General features: G+C 33.8%; 1 protein-coding gene across 2 annotated transcripts in view; it reads left to right on the top strand.

Moving 5' to 3' along the window:
- LOC108969119 (cryptochrome-2) overlaps window positions 1-26,841 on the top strand; it is a 95,571-nt gene extending 68,730 nt beyond the window's left edge. For both annotated transcript variants that reach the window (XM_018933657.1, XM_018933658.1), the window contains exon 4: window positions 26,577-26,841. The gene's annotated coding sequence lies outside the window, so the exon portion shown is untranslated. The remainder of the gene's footprint in view (window positions 1-26,576) is intronic.

The raw sequence follows: 26,841 nt of genomic DNA, 5'->3' as shown, positions 1-26,841 counted from the left end.
ACCCAAATAAATATAAAATAAACACAACAAAGGAAATATAAATTTTAAAATCAATAAAAAACTATAAAAAAATGTTAATGTAGATGTAATTGTAAAGTATATAAATATATATTATTTATTTTTCCTGTTGTATTTGCTTATGCAAAGCTTTTGAGCAGCTGCGTTGTGCCCTGGTTGTCAAAATTAGGACAGCGGCCATATGTAATGTGAAACTGCAATGTATTTTAATTACTTTGAAGGTGTTTAAAAGTTAAATTTGAGTAGTTATACAACAAAAACAAAGTTTGCTCAACGCTATAATATTACACAATGCTGATAAAATACTTTAAATATATTAATTAATTTGCAAATTGTAATTAATATAATGCGCTGCACTAATAATTCAATTATAAGAGCCAGTAATGCCTGCGTTTTAAACAAAAACAAAATAAAAAAACCAAAAACAAAAAAAAAAAAAAATTGCAGATAACTGAAAAAGCACAAATTAAAGTACACACGCCCAGCTATGTGAGAGCAGTGCGCGAAATTGATATAGACTTTTCTCTGGCAAAAAATTAATAATTATATGCAAAAATTAAAAAAAGTCTTAATAAGCTTTTGCATTAATTCGTTTCGTGTAAACAGAAAATTTTGTTTGTCTATTAATCATGCTATACAACAATAAAAAAAATTAAAAATAAATTGGTTTATATGCTAATTGCTCACATAAATACCAATTTAGAAGCACATGGAGACAGTCAAGTTAAAAAAAACAATGCACTTTCATACCCAATGAGCGTGAATTCTTTTAAAACAACAGCATTAATGTTAAAGCTGCATTAATAAGCACATAATTAATTAATTCTTAGCAAATGATATTAATTGCAGCAACAAATTATAAAACTAAAAAATAGAAACATTTAAAAATTTAAATCATATTTAATACAGTATAAATATTGCATAAAAATAAAAACAAGTTCCAAAATTCGTAGTATAAATTTATAAGTGAGGAAAACAATCTTCAAGTCGAATGAAAGTTACTTTATAAGGAAAACATATCGTTTATGAAAAAATTTATCTTGATTTTTAACACTCAATTTGTATGACAGCTATATGCTATGGTCATCTGATCTGAACCATATGATTGAAAATGGTAGTGTTACGGGGACAATATTCTATGCAAAACTTCGTGAAGATATGTTCCCAAATTAAAATGTCTTTCCATACAAGTTCTTCATTTTGATCGATTTTCTTGAGAAGAAAAAGACATGAGCAAAATTTCAGATCGTTGTACCAAAAATGTGGGGACTAGACGGACAGACATAGCTAAATCGACTCAGCTCATCACGATGACCATATATGTATACATATATAAACATTTTTGTTTCGCTTAGTAAGCTGGAAAAAACGAGTAGTAAATTTCTACAAAACTGTGAGCTTTCCATTTGTAAGGATTTTTTTTCATTCAATAACATCTATTTAACTGTCAGGTTTACGAATAATTGTGACAGACGTTTTGAAGATGGTTGGGCTATGTTCGGGTGCAACCGGACATTTTATACTTGCAAGTAACAAAACTAAGGAATACCTTAAGATGTAAAACGTTAAGAAGAGGATCGGTATCTAAGTAATTTTATATATACATATACTCTATATAACTCATAAACTGACCGACAGTCGGTATAAAGTTTCTTAGGAAAATGAAAATCGTTATATTATATGTAGTATATGGGAAGTTAGGGTAGTATCGATCCAATTTTATCCACTAACTATTACCATGCCACGTACTAAATAATATTCCTTGGGTTTCATTAAGGTACCCAACATTCAAACATAAACGATATGGAGTAAATTCAGGCGGATGTTCGAAAATAGTGATATTAGTTATATGGGGGCTACGTCAAATTTTCCCCAATTGTATCTATTATATGTATAAAGATATACTGTTAGAAGTAAAATTTATTCTATAATTTTCATTGAGATAACTCACACATTGGCCGATATATGCAGTACAAAATCACCCAGAAGTTCGAAAACATTTATATTAGATATCTGGGAGCTCAGAAAGGTGTTGACCCGATTCAACCCATTTTTGTTACACAGAGATACTACGCCTACTTTTTAAAAGGCTTTTTCCCAAAGGTGCCCCTTGCTAATGCAATCCCCTCTACCAAATTACAGTTTCATATCTGAATTAAGTTCTTAGTTATGGCACTTCGTAAGTTTTCGGTTAATAACGATTAGTAGGCTTGGGAGTGGTTCGATTACGCCCATCTACGAAGTCTCAAGAACCCATGAACCAATTTCCATCGAGATATCTCAATTTTTACTCAATTTACAGCTTGCACGGACGGACGAAGGGACAAACAGACAGACAGTTGCCCGAATTTCAACTCGTCTCGTTTATTTACATATATCTATAACCTTATATCTATCTCGCTTAGTTTTAGATGTTACATACAACCGTTAGCTGAACAAAATATGTAATAGAATAGATATTATTTATGGAAACTACCTCAAATCCGCAGAAAATAATTTTTAGAGTAAAAACTACATTGTTTTTTCCGAAGAAATGTTCAGCTGTCGGTCCTGAAGGGTTAAAATACCAAAAAAGTTTGCACTTTTGCATATGGTAATATCTTTGGATTACTTCAACTTGTGACAAGATGGCGAGAAAAGAAGGACACTATAAAAAATTTGTATTCTAGAATTTAAATTGCCTGCAGTCTAATTTTCTACAGTTTTTTTATTTTAAATGTTTGCCATGCCAAATGTATGTCACAAAATCGTCGTGGCGCTCTTTAAGTTTAATTTTCAGTAGAAAGGAATATCATTGGTAAAGGTATTTCTCCAAATAAATCCAATTTCAATCCAATTTCAATATTCAAAGTGAGACGACTAAGCGTTTTTCCACGAATTGCAAACTGTCAATATAATATTCACGTTTCTCTTTTAGTTTTCTGTAGACATTCCTGGCAGCATGGGTTTTGGAAACTTTTTATATAATAAATAAATTAAATATTTATCTCAATATTTAAGAGATAATTTTATTCATATTAATATCCTTATTTACACATGTAACTGACAAAATTTCATTCATTAAAAGATAGGTAAAATGCACAAAGCAGTAAAAATATACTATAAGAAAAAAGTATACATAACACAAAAAGTGGAGGAAATAGTGACCCATTTCGCACTTTCTTGGTAGAAAAAAACACTATTTGCCAACTGTACACATCAATCTGCTTTCATATCGTCACCTAAAAAGTTGTTTCGCTTTTTTAGCATTTAAAAAAATCAAAAAAAAAAAAAAAAAAAAAAAAAAAAATCGGAAATCCCTCTCAGATATAATAACCGAAATCTAACTAATATATAACCATTGCAATCTACTTTCATATAGTCACCTAAAAAGCAACACACGTATCATAAAAATATGGAAACAATGTCACTCTATTTAGGGAGGGATTACTATAGAAAGTGATTAAGATATTGACCCGAACCGTCAACCTAAATTTTTTAGAAAAACTTAAAAAAATATAGCAATTCACTTCATAACTTTAATTATCGTCGACTAAAGTTTCACAACTGATACTTTTGGTAATTTTCAGTTTGTTCCTAGGCTACTACAATCGCAACGTGAGCGGGCTCATAATTTATCATAAATTACTCAGCGTCGCCTTAAAGTCCCACGGGCGTAATAAATATTATTTTGTATCAACAAACCGTATATACATATGTAAATACTTACATACATTTATATGTATATGTATGCATGAATGCGTTTGTTTTTTCAATAAATTTTCGAATTTTTAAATTGTATCATTACCGTTGGCAGATTAAACGTTTATACCTGCCTGCCTGCTTTAAAACACAATTTATTATTAATTGAAAAGTAATTTGTTTCGTCATTAATTAATTGCGATATCATAATTATGGCAGTTAGTGTTGAAAAAATTCTATATATAAAAAAAGATAAAAAAAATGTAATAGTAATTAAGTAAATTCATTACAAACGCTTATCGGCGCAATAACAATAAACACAAACATATTTGTGCAAAAAGAGCAGCCAACTTAACACACAAGTGAACACACGCGTGAATATTTTTAAATAGCAGGAAGTTAAGGAAATTATTTATATTAAATCTTTTATGAATGCTTAACGCGAAAAATAGCTCAGATTGCGGTAATTTGAGATATGTGGCTTTTATATGAGCAGAATGTAATATATTTTTGTTTTGGAGTAAGTATGTGTCAAACGAACGCGCAACTCGGTTAAAGTTTGGTTTAAATTTAGACAAGACAAGTTTTCGTATTAAATTTGGATCTAAAAGATATGAATTTAGCATTATTGTCACAATCCGATAAATACTTAATAGCATTTCATTCAGTAAATAAAATCTGAAAATAACAAAAAATCCGCAAAATGACATGTTTGTATTGCACCGGCCAAATATTGTCGAATTTACGTAAAACCCGTTTCTAGATTCATAAAAAGACAAAAAAAGTGAAATATCAAATCGATTAAGTTCTATCCAAACTTGGGGATTTTTTATCTTGAGGTGGCAACTCTATTTCGAAATGTATTTAGATTAAGTAGTCGAATGATTTGTGAATATACTTCTTAAGCTTCTTGACATGCCTTTTATAGTATTATATTTGGATAAATTTTCCTTTTTTGAAAGTTGGCAACTCTACTTGGAAATTTATTGAAATTAAGCACCCGAATGTTTTCTGTAAATACTACTTAAGCTCTTTGACATGCTTTTAGTAGTAGTATGCTTAATTTTAAGTTTTTTGAAAAGTGGCAACTCGTTGAGAAATATGTTTAAACTAAAAAAAGCGAGCATTTTTTAAACGCTTTTAATATAAACTCTTTCACTTGAAATGCTTTTTTTCCATCTTTTTTAAATATTGTCTGAATATTCACGTATACTTATGCGAATTTTATTTTGGACTCCTTACCTTTGATTTATTGATTCACTCAGTGTTACATTTTTCCATATATGGCAACTCTGTCTATAAAAAATGTATTTAAATAAAATAGACATAAAATATATGAAAACTAGTGTTGTTTTCAAAAGTCTTTGTTACACCATTTATTACTTTATTGAAACTTAAAAAATTTTTATTATGAGTTGGCAACTCTATTTTGAAATGTAATCAAATTAAGAACCCGAATGCTTTTTGATACTTCTTAAGCTCTTTGACATGTCTTTAACAGTATTGTGCTCAATTTGTTTTTTTTCTGAAAGGTGGCAACTCTTTGTAAAATGTGCTTAATCTATAAAAACGTAAACTTATCAGCTTGTTATTTTTTGTACCTTATGTGTTATGTAATAATTTTTAATATTTAAAAATTTTTTTTAGATAGGTGGCAACTCAGTTTTATGTTTTTCCAAAAATAAAATAGATATAAAATATATGAAAACCAGTGTTGTTTTCTAAAAGTATCTAACAAAATGTTTCTTATGGTTTTTTCTAAATTTTTTTAATGCTTGGCAACTCTAATGAGAAATAATTTTGAAATACATATATTGCTAGAATACCCAGAACTCATTGCTTTCTATAATTTGCAGACCGTATAATGTATATAACTAAAATATTAAAAAAATTTGAAAATTTTTCGCCAACTGAAACTGCTAGTTTTGATAAAGTTGTTCAGTTTTACATATCAAAGCTGGTTGCAGAACAGTGCATCTTTATAATCTGACCAGTATTTTTTTTTTTTATGCATGTATGTAGTTACTTTTGTTAATCTTAACAAATTTCTATTTTATCCAAATCTCATTTGAATTTGTTGTCGTTGTGCTGCTGCTGTTTTTTTGTATTGTTGTATTTTTTGAGCAACATTACATGTCAAAAAATTTGATACAACAATTTATTTTCTCGCAGTTGAAGCTGAAATTTACATGAAACACTACACACACACAGGCACATCCATGGCTGTGTAATACATATATAGTTTTTATATGTTTGTGCGCGTGTAAGGGATTATTTTAATACGGGTGTAAAGAGAGGGCTCGAGAGCCGGTTGACTGTGACAATGTGTTGGAATATCAGCTTACATATACATTTATACATATCTGGCTTTGTGTATTTGTGTGTGCGTGTGGGCGCTTGCTAATCCAACCTTGTGCCAGAGAATGGGTTAACACGCTTGCGGATTTGACACTATCGGCTTATGAGTGTCATCAGTTTTGTAGAGCACAGCATGGCTGGTGGGCGAACACGTCTAAGCGCCTTGTGCAAGTGATAGTGTACACACATACACGAAATGTTTATGAAAGTGTGTGCTTGGGTCTGACAGCTGGCCGCCAGGCAAACAGGCGGCTCGGAAAACTTGAACGCAGCGACGGCACATGGTCGGTGCGTGCCTAAGTGTCGGTGGCGGAGACGAACCTAATCAACAAAAATGTCTATATATATTTGTAATGTATATGTTTACATGTGTGTGTGTGCGTTTGACTCTGAATTTCTCTGAACAAGTGTTAAAGGCCAAAGGCATAGCCATAGTTAAATATATTTGAAGACATTTATGTATATTGCATAAGCAACCGCCTAAAGTATGACTCAATCTTTTTTTTTTGCTGCCAGTTGACCTCTTGTCAATGATAAAAGCACATGTGAGCCGAACAACTCGTAGGATTTATTACATTTTATTGGTCAATTTTGCACAGCTCAACTTGGCAGTTCTTGATTTATTGTGTGAATGGCGAGCGCAAAACGAAAAAATGCATGCTGTCGATAGCATGCTTTAAGGCGAAAACTTTAGTAACTGAAACTGTTAAGTTTTCAAAATCATTCCATATTCTTCCCGAAGCTTTAAGTGGTGGTAGAAACACAAAATTTATAAATTTGTATGTGCTCTCTCGCTTTAGTGTGCGATTTTTAAATTTCCATGCTCCAGACGCTTAAACTCGCTTAAACAGGTACGCAAACGTAATACCGAATCGATGCGCCAACGTTCAAGTGCTGCTTAAGTAAGCTGCTTACCAAGTTACAAGTCAACCTCATGCCGCGCAGCATACTTTTAGGATTAAGCGCGTAGGCTATGTAAACAGCATGTGGTAACGGTTGTCATACACACACACACACATGCATGTGTATAATGTAAACAAGACGAAGAGAGGCTAAAGCGCAGAGATGTGTTTGAATTTAGTTGGTTGCCCTATATCATATACTCATATATAAGAGCGTGGATGTATGCTACACTTAATACATATATGCGCCTGGATGTATGCTACACTTAATACATATATGCGCCTAGTTGTATGCCACACATAATCATAAACATACTCTGTGTTTGTATTGCACTCATGCATAATTAGCCTTGAATTTTTGCTGCTTTTGCAAGCGCGCAAGTGCGTGCATGTGTATAGGTATGGCGTAGCGCAGCTCATTGAGTGGGTAAACAGTAGCGCCGCCGACAAAAAGCAACACAAACAAACCTTGAAGTCGGCCATACGCCTAATTAGCTGCTTCGACTTTTGCGCTTACTCAACACATACAAACATACATTCACTCCCACACACACATACACACAAATATATATGTGTGTGCGAACACATGGCACACACGCTGACTCTGCTTCAGACACACGACCACCACACATGCAAAGGCAATTAGATTAAACGATTATCGTTCGCTTGTGAGTGGCGCATCCGTTTTGTGGCGCTCTCTGGATGAAATTTGTTTTTATTTGACTGGCAGCAACAATCAAAGTTTGCCTTAATTGTTTTAATTTGTCGTTATGAATAACAAGCCGAGTGGCTGAAGTGATGGCGTTCACTTCGCCAAACGACAGGCAGATAAAAATAATAATAAAAATAATTTGGCTGGAGAATAAACATATTTTTGGCAGTGTGTGCAATAACGGTCCGTGTTATGTGTAATGAAGAAACTTGCGCTGCTGACAGCTGCCACATATAGTCAGTGTCTTGTGGAGTCTGTTTTATAATGCTTTCTTCATAGAGAGCCAGTATTGTCATGAAAAGTGGGACAGTTGCTTTTCTTGAGACGAGTTTTTCACAAGCAAAATCATTCATATACAAGGGTCCGGACTATAAAGTAGATGCATAAGAATATGCCAACTAAGTTTCCGTGGCATCTGGTGAGTCCCTACTTATGTGTGTAGCCTGGCGTTGTGCTGATGAAACTCTACTCTCCTATTAACTAGAGCTGTCTAAGTTCTTAGTGATAGCTTCCTTCATTTGGTACAATTTTTGACAATTAACTCATCGGTTTAAAATATTTTATTGCTATTTTTCAAAATTGATCTTCTAGAGCTTTTATCTTTGGCAACAAAATAGTCGGGATGGAATCGAATGCTACTTGTTGCTAAAAGGGAAGATTTTCTCAGCTGACTTCGCTGCCATTTGCATTCAGAACAAGTCTGTTGGCAGTAGGTCTAAAATTATATAATAATAGAGCTCTAAGGATGCAAATACGGGCTGCTCATTGTATGTTTTCTATACGTCTTATTGCGTATTTTCCATATTTTGACCACCATAACCATACCATTATATCGTAAACCATAATTAGTTTTACTACTCCATAGAGCCAGTGAGAAATCCGAGGCGTTAATCCCTCCCGTTGGTCCCCACCATTATACAATATTACACGTTTACAGTGTTGTAGCTAGTTACCTTCTTTGCCCTAGCTTGCAAATGCGATTTCTATTAGAGCTTCCTGTACTTTGTCTTCGAAAGCCTTGACGAGTCCTCCAGTCGGTGGATTCGGGTCGGGCCGGCTATGATGAGCTGCATAATATGGTCCGGCTGCTATGGTTAGGCCGGTATCCAAATCTTTTTCCTTGATCCACCACCCCAACCTTGACTATTGCGGTATAGCTGTCGTCACAAGCTATCAGCTTGACTTGGCCCTGCTACCTTCCGGCATCTGTGCATAATGGTTGTGGGTTTGGTTTGCTTAACCGCACCAAAGTATCTGTTTATATGATATACACATTAAAATAATGCTTCAATGAAATTTCAAATAAAGTGCATTGAATTTCTGCTGAAATAAATTTAAGAAACAAACCGAAACAAAATAACTTAATTTAAACTACCTAATTAAAAAATTAAAATATAATTTTGTCAAATAAAAGAAAAGCACACAAATGCAAAAGTCCGTAAATAGATTATGAAACTAGATAACATAAATGGAAATGAGCAGAACAAAAAGAAGAATAACTGAAAAGTAAAGAATTAAAAATAAATTGTAATGAAATTCTTTACCACTCTTAATCGGACCAAATCACAGTCACTTACATAAGAAATAACAATGATATAAAGTTTTGACTGCGAAAAAGATAAAAATAGAAAAGGGTAAGCAATGGTACCGAATTAAAATTGGCTTTACAGCCATCAAATCTAATCATAAGCAACAAAAAATAAAAAAAAAAAGAAAGATGAAGAAAAAGGAAAAGGGCGGGCTAAACCAAATATGAAAGGCTCTCACAAAGCACCGACACAAAGCAACTCTGTAAATATTGTAAATTTTATTATAAATAAGTGAGAACCAAGTAGCACATTTACAACATACTACTGTGATCAAATTGAAAGGTGAATTTTGTACATTTCGTCTCCTTCATTGCCCTCCCGCTGCAATACACTTACGCCAATGAATTTTCCAGTCATCATAGCATTTGGAAAAGGCCTCCGTCGTGATGGCCATCAGAGCCTTTTTCGTTCAGCTATTATATCCCCAATTGAGTCAAAATCGTGTTCTCGGATTGGTCAAGTAAATTTGCTGAATGGCCAGAAGTTACGCGAAGGTAAATCCGGCGAATGCGGTGGTTGCGGCACGATGAAGTTGAAAATGTGGCGAAATGATCACGAATAACCTATGCATTATCGCACTTCTTTGTTCAATAAATTCAGACGCAGTAAAAATCGAAGAATTTACTTTTGGAGCCTCACAATCGATACAGTTTTTTTTTTATACGAAAAGTTTGTCTGGCAATTTGTACCAAAATGCTTCTTATGCATTTCTTGATCCTACTCTATATATAATTATAGACACATATGGTACAACAGAGAGATCGCAGATGATCTCATTTTGTTTAATGTTTCTCAATGCTACGCTCGTACCAAAATGCCTGAGTCCTTTGTAAAAACGGCGTCGTATAAAGGTCTCAAATTATATGCTTGGCAACGTAGGTTGTTTTTTTGCCAGTCCCGGTAATATTTGATGAAATGATGACAAACAGAGGGACAGCCATTCTAAAAAAAAGTCGGTATATAAGGGCTGAAATTAAATATGAACCGCTTCCAACAATTTTTGGAGGTGACCATATATCAGATTCATTATCATTAAAAATTTTAAGCCGTCTAGGCCTATCTTTCATGGAACCCTGGTTTGGGTATATGTAAAGCAAGCGTATGCGGTCGGTTGAACATGCGACAGGTACTAGATAGCCAATTCGTATAGCCATGATCTTTTTGAGGTATACATTAAAATTTTTTCAAGGTCTCCCCAACAACAAAATGATTGCTTAATAATATACACAGTGGCGTAAAGCAAGGCTACCCACTGCTTTAAATGAGACATAAGGTTTCACTTAACAGCATTTTAATTGCCCCCCAAACAGCAACAAACAAATTTAAGTAGAAGCCTTGAACACGAATTAAATAATAAAATTCCTTACAACAACAGCAAAAAAGCGACCCGACCGAGATGCTGGCCACTGAGCGTGGCCGCAATAAAAACGACGATGGTCCCTTCCAACTGCATTTGGCATGTTTTTTCAAATTTTTTTGGCAAATATTTCAATTAGCGGGAATTTAATGCAATTGTGTATGTGTGAGAGTGTGTGCTGGTCTCATTAGCATGCAGCGTCGTGTGGTCAGCACGACATAAAATATGCAAAACATTTTCGCGCTTGCACACATACACACACTCATTCATACTCGCTTACATGCTCGCATCTACACACACACACACACACACAGACTCGTACTGAATTCAAGCACTTACCCAGACAAACAGCGCATACTTAAGTACTTACGCGTAGCTGAATGTTTTTTTGCGAGCTTGAGTGCGTTGGCAAATGCATGTTTTTGAAATTCAATTACGATTTTTATTTGGAATTTGTTTTCGAAATTTAATGCAATTATGTGTTTTTATTTTATCGAATTATTTTCGCGTGTGCATATAAAAATTGAGTTTGTAATTTGAGAACTGTTTAGTGGCTTAATGCAAATTGAAAAATTGTAATTGAATCAATTAATGCATGTGGCTTTCGCCAAGTGCGCTTGGTAGTTAAAGGCTGTAGCTGGAATTTGCTCAGTCACTCGTAAGTGTTGGTAAGTGTATAAGTATGTATCTTCGAATAAACTCTGTGGAAATTGACTATCGGATATTTTATTATTACATTCCTCGCGGTTTTGCAGTGATCGCTAAGCTTTGATCGTTTTCAGTAAGCTTGTGGTACTACAAGTAATTATGCTTAATGAGGTTTTTTTTTTGTTTTTGGTTTGCTTATATTTGATTTTCCTCTTATCACTATAATAATATAATCACCCATTAAAGCTTTCGTAAGCTTTTGCATTGAAATAAAGAATTTTTCTCTAATTTCTATTTTTTAAACTTTACTTTTGAGTCCAGTACAATACTCAAGTTTAAAGCACCCCGCATTAAAGCTTTTGCATTGAAGGGTTGATTTTTTCCTAAATTGTCTTTAATGTGTTTTTAATTCCTATTTAAGACAAATTTTTAGTTATTTAAGCTATTGTTTTTAAGCTTTAAACTCTCTAAGTTAAAGCTTTTGTGTTGAAGGATTCATTTTTTTTAAATTTGAAGTATTTATATTTATGATATTAGGTCTACAACCTTGCTTCCTATTTGTTTAGTATTGCTATTTTTAGTAGTTTAATCCTTATATTTTAATGAACTTAAAGCTTTCTAAACCAAAGCTTCCGTAAGTTTTTGTAATAATTTTGATTTTTTTCTTAATTTCAATTACTTTAAACTTAATTTTTGAGATGTGTAAAATATCCAAGTTTAATGATCCCTACATTAAAGCTTTTGTGATTATTTTTTATACTTAAAACTCTCTTCATTAAAGCTTTTGTATTGAAGGGTTGGTTTGTTTTAACTATGTCTAAAGTGCTTCTATTTATGATATTTTTCTAGTTATTTGATCGTTTTGTCCCGAGTAAAGCTTTCAAAATCAAAGCTTTCATAAGCTTTAAAGCTGTTTATTGAGAGTTTGTTGTTTTCTTTAATTTGGATGTGCTAGAAATTTATTTTAGAGATCTGTAAAGCACCCAAGATTTGGTTTAAATGCCAAAAGCTTTTACCCCTGCGAGCTTAAATTAAGCTTTAGAAGCTAAAATCGACTGTTAGATGTTTAGCAAACTTTTAGTTTCAGTAGGAATAAGGAAAAGTATAAATTGCCACTTTTTGTGGAAAAGCATCCTAAAATTTTGAGCCTTATTAAGCTTTTGTAAACCTTAATCGAATTATTATGTCTCTTTAATTGTTAAATTAGACGACTAACTTTAATATGACAAAGAGCTTATTTTGAATTTATTTTCCACGGGGAAGGTCAAAAGTCAAAGCTTAAAGCTTTCGCCACAAAGTATCAGATTTTATTCAACTCCTCCTCAACAGCAGTTGTCATTGTATACTTCAATAATTTTATCCCATCTTTAGCAGCCCTCTTAAAGCTATCGTTGTTGTTATTGTTGCGCTGCTATTTTTGTTATTGTTGTTGTTGTGCATATTAAGCGCTATTATTGTAACTGATTGTGTTTGTATTGTTAATTTTGCTTCCTTATATACATTATTTACGATTATTCTGCCAATTGCCTTGACGCTTGTTACTGTTTTTGCCTTTGTTTACACTATTGCACGCCTTTGTTCTCGCACTCGCGCTCGTGCTAAAGTCCTTGAGCGCACCAGCGGGCGCAACGCGTTGCTTCCGAGTGACGTTTGCTATTTGCATATGAAAGTAACAATTGAAAATGTGGGCCATGTGTCGAGCCTGAAATGGAACGTTAGCGACAACGGTATTTTCAATTTAAATTTTTAGCATCCGCACGCGTGCAACAACCACTGTGCAACACAACACAGAGACGAAACTTTCAATTGGACTTATGCACAAACAACATGTGGTACACAGGTGCAATATTTTTTCTCACCTAACGGTTGTTTGTGGCGCATAAAAAAGACAAGGATAGTTATACTAGTGTTTGAAATTTTGGCAATTTGTTTTCTTTTTTTAAAGAGCGTTCGAAGTCGGTTCATATCCCCCTTTAGCTAAATAGGACGATTATTGTCCAAGGGGCTAAGTTTGGAAGCAGCCAAATATTTTAGGCTATCATAAAGTTATAAGAATCAAAAATATTTACTCATTTAATCCTGACAATTTGAATTTAGACAGAAAACTTTACAGAGTGACCAATGAAACAAACAACTGGTATAAATTAATAATATGGAGACATTTGTATAAATAGGAGCAACTGACATAAATTCATAAAACTGGTATAAATCCATGGAACTGGTATAAATCCATGAAACTGGTATAAATTTATAAAACTGACATAAATGCTTAAATGTGTTTGAAATCATAAAACTGGTATAAAATTGGAAACTGGTATAAATGCGTAAAAACTGTGAGGTTTTATGGTGCTGGTATAAACAAGGGAACTTATACATACGCGAAACGGGTGTAAATACGTGAAAATGGTACAAATGTATGAGACTAGTATAAAGTGAGCGAAGCTGGTATAAATACGAAACACTTTTTAAAGGGTTTTAGATATTCTCTTGTATAGAATTCAATTGAATAACTTTGTTGTTGCTTTCATAGGTAAATGAATATGACTTGTATCTAATGTTCCGATCCGACTAAACTAAGCCTTTCCTTACTTTTAATTTTTGCTTTCTTTTTATTTTATTTCAGCTAAAATATTCCTTTTTTGTTTTGTATGAGTTTGCTTTCATTATTGGGATATTATAATTACACTGTTGACAAAGCATATGCATTTGTATACACACACACGTATATAAGTTGAATTAATATATGTACGTATGCTTGTATGCCATGCCTAGCATTGTTATTGTTGTTTTTCTCTTGATTTCTATTTCAACAATAGCATATTTGATCGTTGAATTCCCACAGCTGTCGCTTTCACTTTAAACTTTTCACTTTCAATCACAAGCACATGCAGCCACACACACACACTCGCCTGGGTGTATGCGTGTGTGTGTGTGTGTAAGCAAATATGCATGTGCATATAACGACGCATTGAATTTAAGCAGAAATGCAATCAAACGCAAAGTGCTTTGTCTGCCATCCAATTATTCCTGTATGGGTGTGTATAATGAGTGATTATTCTATATATAATATGTGTGTGTATGTGTCTGTGCCCCTCTTTGTGTGGCTTTGGGTATGCTATTTAAACAACTACGTATTTATAACTAATTAGTTTCCACCACACACTCGCATTACACGCATTAAACAATCGAGGAAATAAATCATTAAATCATTAAAGTAAACTGACACTTGTGCACTCACATACATACATACATATGTGCATATTGAGAAGCTTATATAAATGTGGTGTTTAATATGTGTTTATATATTAGTGAATATAAATTAATTTCCTTATTTATGAAATATTAAATTTCAAATCCACTTTTGATTAATGAAGCTTTTCTCTAATTTACTATTATTATTATTTTTTTTATTTATTTATAATGATACATATGCATACAGTAGGGTGTCCGTGTTAAATTTTTGCTCTACACTAAATTACGTAAAGTAAACAAGCGTTTAATTTTCTATTTGAACCCTGCCAAAATAGTTTAAGTTTTCCCATAAACAAATATACACACAACAAATATTCAAGTTCGGTTGTAAACTAACATTTCATACCCTTGCACTTTGTCAGGCATACTTTGCGGATTGCGAAACTTTATTTTGAAAATGTTGCGAAAGTATTCAACAATTTTTGTACGACGAAACCGAATTTATATGCAGTCTTCGGCATGCTTTCCCCTGATGGCATCCATGTTATGCTCAAAGACTTACCATTATTTGAAAAGCATGCTATTGCAATTTTATTAAGATAACTAATATAGTATAAAGTCAGCCGGAAGTTCGAAAATCTTAATATTCGGTAAATGGGAGATAAGGGAATTATTATACCGATTCAACCCATTTTTGACATACTGGCATATTATTATCAGAGAAATATTCCTTCCGAATTTCTATAACAAATCTCACAGATTGAGCCATATTTTCGATAAAAAGTTCATAACAGGAAATGAGATCGATATATTCGGTATCTAGAGGCTTGAACAGTTTTGATCCGGTTCGGACATTTTTTGGTCATAAGAGACACTACTCGGGCAAAGCTGTATCCCTATAAATTTATTTGTGCTTGATTTGCATTATGGAAAGTGAGAAAAACAAATGGAATATAAAACTATGTTATATGTCAAGTATGAACGAATCAAGTGAAATTCAGCTATGTATGTATATGGGAAGTAGGCGTTCCGATTTTCTCCATTTTTACAATATATCAAAATTTATTTACAAGAATATCAAAAAAGATGCAAGACACCAAATTTTGTTGAAATGGGTTAGAAGGGCCCCGAGATATGGGGTTTCACCAAAAAGTGGACGGTACTACGCCCATCCTCAAAGTTTCACACCGGCTCTCATAAAGCTCTCATACCATCTCGTTGGAAAAATTTAATGTATCAGTCGCATTTAGTTGTTCATTTATCACTCTTTTAGTATTTTTTAGCGAAACCGTTATATGGGGAGTGGAAATGGATTGTCATCCGATTTCACCTATTTTCAAACTGTAGTAAGAAGGTAGTAACAGGATGCATATATTGGTGAAAGCGCTTTGTTGGTTCGGAAGATATACATATATATTAAACTTATTAGAGGGGTAAGGGGGGTTCTCGCCAACTTTTCAAAGTTTTGTGCCTTCTTAATCTATCGTACTATGCGGTTTAGTTATATATTGGCGTATTGTGGGCGTGACAGTGGTCTGATTACGCACTTACGAACTCTTCGTCAATTTTTTTCGACTTTTTCATTATTGAAAGTATTACCAGCAGAGTTTTCGGTATTACACTAATTTAAGAGTAAAATTGTCTGTTTATGCTGTTAGGTAAAAATCATTCAAAAATAGTTCGATCATGGAATTTTGTTTCATCTGCTGACCAAAGTTCCTGCTTAAATTTAATCAATTCGCTAGTTTTCGATTTATCTATGTCTTATATTTTTTGTCACTCTAATTTCCAACTTCATTACATCAATTTCTTTCGATTCATGCCTTAATGGGAAATTCCGACTTTGGTTGCTATATCCTCATTTCATCTCGTTCAACTGCTGACCTTGAAGTCATCCTCCATGCATCACTGAAGCTTGAAGAACCTTCAGCGGGAAATGTATCTTAAATAACAGATAGCAACTACAACGCACATTTCATTAACAGAACTCTTAATACACATTCGATAACCTTTAAATCTCTTCTCGTTTAAGAAGCCACTGTTTTCACATCTTCTGCCTCACTAATGTGCACATAATTTCTTAACATAACTGTAATAATAATTTGTGCAATCAGTGCAAACTTAAGGCAAACTTGAAGAATCACCCGTAATGGCACTCGATTTAAATATCCACACATAAAAGCGGCGACAAAAATCACACTCCCAAAACACACACAGCCACTTCAACTAAAGGGAAAAGTTAAAATTTCTTTTTAACTGTTTGTGTGTGTGTGAAGAAACCGTTAAAAGTGTGTTACGTGCTGCGTCAAAACTCGCAGCTAAAGACAAATTGTGCCACAATTTCGTTAAAACTCATACAAATGAAATGAAAATTCAATTGAAAGTGAAGACTGACGTTCCCAGTAGCACACGCACACACACACACATACACGTACAAGGCTTCGGCATTCACGTCAACACGAAAATGGTGGCTTAAGCAGCATGTGTTGGTTAGTGTGGATACAAGCAGCAGCCAGCAGCAAATGTGAAACATATACTCGCATGCACATACATATACTGGTACCTTAACCTATCCATACATATGTATATGTATATATGCATATTTTATAAGTATTTATATACATATGTAGATACATATATTTATTTTCAGAAGACGTGTGTTGCGAAATTTGTACTCTGGCTTGCGGCATTTCATTTCTTTGCCGCCACCTTCGCCGTCTTCCGCAATTCCTTTCGCTTCTACATCGTTTCAATGAGCGAAGCATTAAAGTTGCAAAAACTTGTGCACTTCAGTGTCACATTCGACACTTTTCTGAAAGTGTAAAGCAATTCATGTTATGAACTCGGTGATTATTGTTATTATTGTTGTTGTTGTTATTGTCGCTATGGTAACGCGTTTGCGCTGCACTTGAGTTTGGAATTTATACGACAATTTGCCAATTGCAAAATTTATTTACGAGGCATGCTAAAAGTGAAAAAATTACAGAAATTTATTAAGACTAAAAAAGTTAAGTTTAATTTCTTTGATTAATTCTTGTTATTTTTTTAATCTCTTATTCAGCGCAACTAATCATACAAGCATGAAATATTGTTTGTCTAACAGAAATTTATTGAAGATTTCTAACATAACTTTTAATTGATAGCAATATTATAGAATTGACAAACAGATGGCAACACCTTCAAAATTATTTCTGTCGAAAATAATTTTTTATTACTTCTGTATTTCTGTTATTTATTTCTGTCGAAAATAATTTTTTAACGCAAACAATTTGTTGCCGAGATTATATTCAATATTTCAACAACAGGTGGCAACCTTAATTATTATTATTTAAGATTTATTAAAGACTTCTCAAATACCTTTCAATTGATATATGTAAATATTTTAAAATTGACAAAAAAATTTGAAACAGATGGCAACGCTTTTTTTTTGTTTTTCGGCAGACTATCATTTCTGTCTCTTATACACATCTAGATGTGTATAAGAGACAGAATGTTATTATTTTTTTTGTTTTTAAGTTATACTCACTTGTACAGCTTCAGTTTGATATCAATATCGCCACAAAGCTTTTATTGCTTTTATTGATTTTGAAATGGTGGCAACCTCTCTTTAAAAATTTTAACTGTAAACTTTCTCAAATTTCTTTTCTTTCACAGCCATATTAATGCAACTTCTCTATCTAAACTAATTTTTATGATTACAAATTTTGCCATGGCAACGCTGTTCAAAAATATTTTAAATTTTAAGCTTTTTAAACTTTTGTGGTTGTAATGTTTTGGGTTGCAGCAATTGCATTCATAAACTTAAAAAAAAATTAAAACATTAAAAGTCTTCAAATGGTGTCATCCCTTGTAAAATAATACACTCAAACTATAAATCCATTTAAACCTCCTCATGCTGTTACGCATTTTGATATAATTCTGGTTTTCTTACATATTTTATTAAACTGAAAAATTTAAAGTGGCAACCCTGTTCAAAAATATTTTCAATTGTGAGCCTTTTTTTTATCTTTGCACTGCATACTTTTATTGTAACCTTTCTGCTTGCAGCTATTGTCTACAATTTACTCAATATATTGCCGTTCTTAAACCGAAAATGAAAAAATAAAGAAAGTTGGCAGCCCTTATAAGTATTTTCAACAAATCCCTAACCCGCTTTAATTTTATGCTCGTATTAATATAATTAATTTTTCTTATTTTCTTTATTAAGTTAAACATTGTATGTCGGCAAACCGTCTCAAAAAATATTTTCAAGAGTTTAACTTCTGCGGCTGATTAGACATAATGTTATGTTTCTGTTGGCATTCATTGCCCAAAAAATATTCAAGGAGGCTTACATGCCTTCCAAGCTTCTGACCTAAACACACAAAAAATATTAAACATGTGGCAACCCAAGTCAAAAAAATTTCAGAGACATGTGGCAACCCTTGTAAAAAACTTTCACAGATATTTGGTTAGCTTGTCAGTTCTATTAATCTCTTTTTCGTAACAGGTGGCAACCCAATTGTAAACTTTCTTTAATCTTGTTCATTTTGCACTTACTCTTGTTTGTTGTAAAGACCAAGCTAACATTTTAATGAAGTATAGTATATTTTGTGTCCCCATTTTCTGAACTTTTGCTGATGGAAGAGGGAAGAATCGAAAGCCGGTTTGCGAAACTTTAATCCGCTGGAGCTAACCTACTCCAAACTCATGATTCTCCCACGGAACCAACGCATTAAATATTACCTTATGCTATATGTACATACACACATACATATATATATGGTTAAGCCTTGTATTAATTCTTCCTTACATATGCAATTTAATTTTCATCTCTGCACCACTCTTCTTACCACATTATTTGTTTTCGCATTGTGAATCTAGTTTCACATTGAAATAATAATAAACTTGAAAAATTATTTTCTGCCAACAGCTTTCACTTCTCAATCTCAACGGATTTTGGCGAGAAACTTTTGTTCACCCACTTAATATGTAGCTATGTAAGTGTATTTGTAGTATATGAGAGTGCATTTTAAGCGAGTCGCTTGAGTGTAGAGAACTGGGCGTGATGAGGAGGGTTGGGGTGCATTGTTATTTTTTTCTGTTTTTTTTTTTTAATGTCTGCACACGCTGCACTTTCGCTAGCAATAAACACGCGCAATTTCAGGAGAAGAAGTGAAAGTGAAAAAGAACTCAATAATAACCGCAATAATAGCAGACACCCAAGGCAAACAAATTTGTGGCTATAAATGAAGTTAATAAAAAAAGAAAATTACCCCAAAAGTGTGAATGTTTGCCGGTCTATTATGCGCTTCAGTGGAAGTTCACCCTGCTTCGTTCTTTGTGTGGTGCAGAGCATACATACAACATTTCTGTGATGACTCTTAAATGAGTGGGCAAATAAAAATCTTTATAATTCAATAGACTTAGTTAGGAGGTAGCAATTTGCTAAGAAATCATTTATTATGGTCGATTATGGAATTGCCAAGTTTGTACGGAACTGAGCAGATAGACAGATTAACCTATATATGGGAGCTAGAAGAAGGCTTTTGCGCATATCGTTCTTTTTGGGCAAGCTCATGTTATACTAATCAAAGCAATCTATCATGGCTTCATAACGGTATTTCGTTTGCTAATCGAATATGTTATACTATACACGATGCAGAGCAGAAATAAAAATTCGACTTAAAGGGGCTCGAAACAATTTCATATTTTTGGCATCAAATCAGACGCTATTAAGTCCACACCCGATTTAGATATCTTCCTTTATCTATAATTTTCTCTATAATTTTCTCTATAATTTTTCTTTATATAGGTAGTTTTTAGGGGGATGATTTTTGAAGCACTTCGATAATACATCCATATATTTCGTCTGATGTGGTCAGTCCGTCAATTGATTAGACAATATTAGACTACTTTTTATACGGTTAAACGAAGTCAGAGATCTACGACTGCTCCCTTCCAAGCTTACATTCGGCACGTTATTGGCAAGAGCGACACGACCTCCGCTGGAAAAAGTAGTAGTAGTGAAATTGGATGAGACTTTTGAATGTTTATGTCCAAATGTAAACTATATTTTAATGGAATATTTTTATTGATGCTGAAGATATCACACAAAGTCAAATAAGTTAACGAAGGTTGATGGTAAATAGACCTTAAATCTAATTTTCATGACTTCAAGCCGTGCCAGGTGAGCGTCTTGTGAATTGTTTTTTATTAGAAATAAATATTAAAGATTCTAGAGGCACCAGAGACTGATTGCCCTCCGAGTTACTACTTTTCATTCTCTCAACTCAACTCAACTCTATTTTAACTAAGCTCGTAAATAAATTCATAGAATTAAAATATTTCAAAAAAACTCTCACTATTTCTTTGCCAAAAATATATTCACATTTGTCCTTGGCAAGCCATTTGTGTACTAACCTATTCATAGTTAAAGTTTGCGTACACCTCTTGTGTCATATGACTGACAAAGTAGCTGTCTGGTTAGTTGACTGATAGTCAACTCCAAGTGAATGTGACGGGCTTAAATGGTGACGCTGTGGCGCCTGGAGTTGGTTTTCCCATTTCACTACAATTGCGTTTACCGCATTTCCACTTTCCTCTATTACGATTTTCGGTTTATTTTGTTGACATTACGTTTTTGGTATATTTAGACTTATGTGGAGTTTAAATAGTAGCGCATTTAAATTCTCCACCTGCTATTGTGTTTGGGCTTAAGTTTTCACTTTATTTTAGCGCAAAAAAATAATGAAATTTTTCGTAAGTGGAAAAATGACCAATGTAGCTTAATTTAAAGTATGGGCTCAGATATAAGTTACAAGTTACCCTGTATATTTTTCTTTCGGGATGGTTCCATTTAGTAAAAATAGAGGTCGTCTTAGTTCAGAGTAAATTTTACAGGTCACATTTTTTATTTAAAATGTTCACGAAAAATTAGTAAATACGGTATGAGAGACTTAAAGTCTAAGACTTCGTTTACCTTATTAGCGTAGACACCGCTTACGTGATTATAGGCGAGCTTGTAACAGCCCGCCAGTCGTTTTTTCTCTTCGCAATTTGGCGGCAGTCAGATATATCAATTGCGGCCAGGTACTTCCACATCTGATCTCTCCAACGGAGTGGAGGTCTTCCTCTTCCTCTACTTCCGTTGCCAATGTACAAAGGACCATACATCTTCCGCATAACCTTTTTTTCGAAAACCCGTAACGTCGACTCATCAGATGTTGTCATCATTCATGCCTCTGCACCATATATAAGAGCGGCAATAATGAGCGACTTATAGCATGTGATTTTTCGGGGTTTTTGAGGTCTGAGATAGTTTCCCTACAAACGAGACTGGTCTCAAACATTTCTGAATTTTGATGAAAATGCCGATTAAAGAATGAGACAGTTCCCCTAACCTTGGACTGGTAACCGGTTTAGTAACCGATTTTCAAACATTCCTAAACTATATTGGGAACATCAGCTCATCCGTCGGCCCATTAAAAAAACTAACAATGTTTTACAAAAATATTACTATTTTTCACTTATTTACTTCTTGTGCGCCATCAAGTGTAATAAAATTTACAACTTTACGAATTGCACTCCTCGCGCGCCGGCGAACACGAAGACGACTATTAAACAAACAAAGCAAATGTCAAAATATGCCACCTGCAACGGCAAGCGGCAACGACGGTATACTACCGCAATCCTCATTCACTTTCGAGAGAGCACTAATATCAACTTTGGTCCCGACACGCGGACACGCAAATAAATGCAAGGGAAAAGTTTGAAATTGAATATGGCCAGAAGAGTTTTGCAAGACGCCCTCAAAAGGAATGCCAAAATGCAGTTGCAACAAATATTAAATACCAAAAAACGAGCGCAGCGAAAACAATTCCGGGCACAAATTGTGGTGAATGCTGCAAATGAATTGTGCGCCCTAAGCGGGCGGAAATAGAGGGAAGGAAATACACGCGTACTAGTCGTGGTCGTGGTAGCAGGCAGGAACCCAGTAACCGAATTTGGCTGCTTGGCAGTGCCGACGAGCAGCAGTCGTTGTTAGTTGTGCGGATACCTTGAGGCAACGGAAATACGAGCGGAAAAGGCTGCCGTACAAAGTTTACAATTAGAAATTTGTGAATTGAAAAGTTAGCCGGCCCTAGAGAGTATCGTGTCGCACAGTTCGACACAGTGTTGGGCAACTATAAATTGATTTTCACTTGTTTCGAATTTGCAGTGTCGAGTCTTATTGTTAATAAAAAGCTGATGCTTTTGAAGCTCTTGGTTATTGGTTACGAATACATGCCTGACGAGATTGGACGTAGAACAGACAGTATCCATTTAAGATTGTTTTGAAATGGTACCTCTTCTTAAAAATACAAATCTACTATTAAGAAGTCAGAAGTCCCGAAAGAGACCTTTGAATTTCTTATTGGCAGAAATTAATGTAAATATCAAATTAGTACCACAGAAAATCTTAAGACAGTTTGTGACAGTTTTTGTTGTACTCCGTTTCTTAAACTAAGAAACCTTCAAATGTCTAAAACGGACAAAAATGTGCGAATAGTTGATTTTTTGAACTGATCGGCTAGGCCGAAAAATTGACTGCTTAAGTCAATAAAATAGTCACAGTTGAGCTCGGTTTCTCAGAAGCCGCTAGTTCACCTCTACTAGTCATCGTGCTAAGCTCTCGAGATTTCTTTGTCGATACACTTTATGGTAGGTTTTAATTCGGCGGACCTACTCAGACCACTCTATTGACAGGTCGTAATATCTAAAAGAATCAGGACTTATTCAGACCACTTGCTTGGCACATGGTAATATCCAAAAGATCATCTGATCTTTGGTTCGATATTCTTATGCGGTCTACTACCAGTTTAGGTAGTTTCCATGAAGGAGTAAATCTACCATCAAAACTCATTGAATGATTCGGTGATCTTGTTGATCTCTGGAGCCAATATAAAATATAAAAATAAAAATTTCAATGATTTTCGATACTTAAATTTTTTTTGTTTTTTTTGTATTTTATAATTTTTTTTTTTTTTATAAATTCGATGTAAAGATGGGTATGTTTTAAGTCTAATGTCTTAGTTTCATAAAATACCTCTTAACGTTAATTAGTCTACGACGCGGTAAAGTCAAACTCTTCCATCTGTATTATTGTCTTTGCTTCAGTCGAGTATCTTAACAAATAACCAGTTACCAAACACTGTATTTCCAGCTACTGAATGTCGGTGCTATGCCTAAAAATTTGCCAACACTGTTGGAGCGCAGTGAGTGAAAGAGCGCTATTTAAAACAAAGTTTGGTAAGCAAAAGGAAATGAGAAAGGCAGAGCGAGAGTAGAAGAGAGAAAGAGGGGGCGAATGCAGAACCGCTTAGACAAAATGAAAGACAGGAGTATTCTAGTGAAAGTAGATTGTTTGGCTTGAATGGCTTATTAAATTGATAAGGATAGTGATGATGATGATGATGATGATTATGACGAAACCGAAAAAGACGATGCTGATAATGCCAGGGAAAGAAAGTCATAAATTATATTTGCAACTGAAAATTGCTGCACCATTCACCACGTCAGTGACTGGCTGAATGCAACTCTAATGGCCAAAACTATAATGACAATAATGGCCATGATGAAGATAACGGTCGGCTATGCAGGCGGCCATGTCAAATATTAGAAAACTACTAATGACTCTTTTGATTTAGTGAAAACTTGAACGAAGTACGCACTAACGTTTACAGCCATTAAAGGGAAGACTTACATAATGGAAATGCTGGCAGTGCAGTCTTCGGACTTTTCGTGTTTTCGCTGTTGTTTTTCTTTTACTCTTTTTGTTGCTTACTCCGCTTGAGTTGCCGTCTCTATTTACTTGCATGACATTGCCGGAAATGGAAATTGTTATAATCATGAATGCAACGCTGCACTGCCAACAATACATGACAACAACCACAAATGAAATGGCTGTTGCACAAAAATGTTAACGACCGTTATAAGCTGTTATGCACACAAAAATTAATGTATGTGGCTCCCTACTGGCTTATATTGAAACTAACCAGGTTCAAATTAGTTTTATTCTACTGCTTTTCAGACCACTTGCGTTTATTTTTGGAAACCAAGTAGTTTGGACTTCGAAGCGAAGAATCTTGTCTTATGTGAGAGACACTAGATACAAGTGTGAGTTGGATATTCGAGTAGAGTTTCTTATAGAGAACGGTTCCACTTTTTACTCGAATGCAGATTCCTTTTAAGCAAGTTTCCATTTACTTCCCAAGTTCAAACCCGATAAAATACTTTTCCTTTCTCTGTCGTCTCGTCAATTCCTAACTTCTAGTCATTTTTCGATAAAATTTTATCTCTGCTTTCCCTACGAGGTTTCACCACTAGACGGCTCTAGTACTCCGTACCATCTGCGTTAACGTCTGTATGTAGATTGTGCATTTTGACTTGGCAATAGCAGGAAGTAATTTGAATTATGCGCCATTTATACTTGCTACTAAGCAATTTTGTGATTTCGTGAAAAGTTTCACCATGAAAAGTAATTTTTGGCAAAGCGGATATGCAATTGAAATGAAAACGCTGGCTCGTAGTTTCCAAACTCACTAAATATCAAAAGGTTTGGCTGGCGTACGCCCGCCGAGCGATATGCGCAAGTAGGTGGCAGTAAAATCTAAACTACTTCAGCGCGGAGTCTTAGAGTCGATAAAGTGTGTGAGCATATAAACGCGAAAAACTCGTTTCGAAGTGAGCTGATGCCATTTGACAGACACTAAATTAAAGTAAAGTTGCCTCAAAGTGGGTCAGAAATTTAGGTGTAAGGATTGTGAAAGGATATCTCAAAAATTTTTGGAATTTTTAAATCAAAATATTAATAGAAAACGTTGACAATTATTAGCGATAAATTAATAATTGAATAATCAAATTTACATATATTTCAGAAATAAATATTTTAAAGATGTGATGAGTAGTACATTTGCTCACTCTAATTTAAGTAAAAAAATATGTAAATGCTTTTATGCGCCTAAACGAATGCTTGTGATACCTATATCGAGTGAGTTTTTAGAGACATATAGACGTATGGACTTTAAACACGATTTTCTTGTGACACTTATTTCACAGTCGGTGTCGAACGACTCGGGTGGACCGATCGTTTTGACATTTTTACACGACCTTCTTTAATTTATTTGTCAGGTCAGATCTAAATAATAATAGTTGTGATAATAATTAACGACTTGGAAGGATAATTTTTTCTTGAAAAGCCGCGATTTTGTCAAAAATCTAAATTTTTACTGGTCTTTCAATCATTACCGGAATTCGTCTACTGTATTAATATATATATGTATATTTTTTTTTTCGTTGTTATTTTTAGTTCAAATGTAAATAAAAATATCAGAAAAACAACGTTATTTCTGATTTGAAAGTGTAAGTTAAATGGAATGCAGTGAATTTCGAAAAAGAGGCTGCCACATTTCTAAAGGAAAGATGTACATTTATCTGACTTTTACACGTTTCTAAAAAAAAAAAATAAAGAAAATTTTATAAATATGCCATCTAATTTCAAACTAACGTAAAGCGGATAATTTTTGAAATCTGGTAGCACCATTTCCATCTTATATTTAAAAAGCATTTAAAGAGAGCAAATTTTTCTGGAATATTTCCACGCTGATTATTGGTATAAAGTATAAGAAAAGGTAGTTGAAAGATTTTTCAGCGTTGCCACATAGCTCGTAGTTTATAACCGAAGATTATTCCAAATATTTCAGGTAAAAATGATGCCATTTAGAAAATTAAAAAATAAAATAAAGAAATTACAATTTAATCTGCATAGGGTTGTCAGGAATGGGTTTAAACTCCAGTAAAACCCACCATTATTCCTCAAAAATTATATAATGTTGTGTCCGAAATATAATTTTCAAAAAATCGACTACCATTTGGCCAGATAGGCAAATATCGCGACATCAATACGTCTCGTCATGTTGAATACCTAATTAAAGCCATAAAATAAGTTTCCTTTTAATACTCAAGCGTTATTCTTCTCTTCAATAATATCAATCGATTGCATTAAGCCATTCATGTCAAGATTATACAACTTCGTGAAAGACTTCTTCAGTTCAAAAGTCTTTAATTAATCACTAATTTTGTTTTCTTTCTACTTTCAGAGAAAAAACGGGGAATCCGTATTAACGTTAAGTCGCACAGACGAAGTGCTTTCGTCTAAAAAACGGCAAAAGCAACCAATTTGCTGAAAGTGCGTCTTAAGCAGAGAGCGAAGGTAAACATTGAAGAGATAAGTAGAAAAAGAACAAAACTGAGAGGTGTGAAAAGTTAAGTAAGTCAAAGTTGCAAAGTAAACGGAAAACTATTTGAAAAAAAGTTAAGTAATAAGTTTATAATAAATAAAAATTAAAAAATTACAATAATTAA

The sequence above is a fragment of the Bactrocera latifrons genome, unplaced genomic scaffold (assembly GCF_001853355.1).
Source record: "Bactrocera latifrons isolate USDA-ARS-PBARC rearing strain unplaced genomic scaffold, ASM185335v1 scaffold_24, whole genome shotgun sequence".
Taxonomy (NCBI): Eukaryota; Metazoa; Arthropoda; class Insecta; order Diptera; family Tephritidae; genus Bactrocera; species Bactrocera latifrons.
Note: the sequence above shows the minus strand (reverse complement) of the source record. Positions and strands in the feature narration are given on the sequence as shown.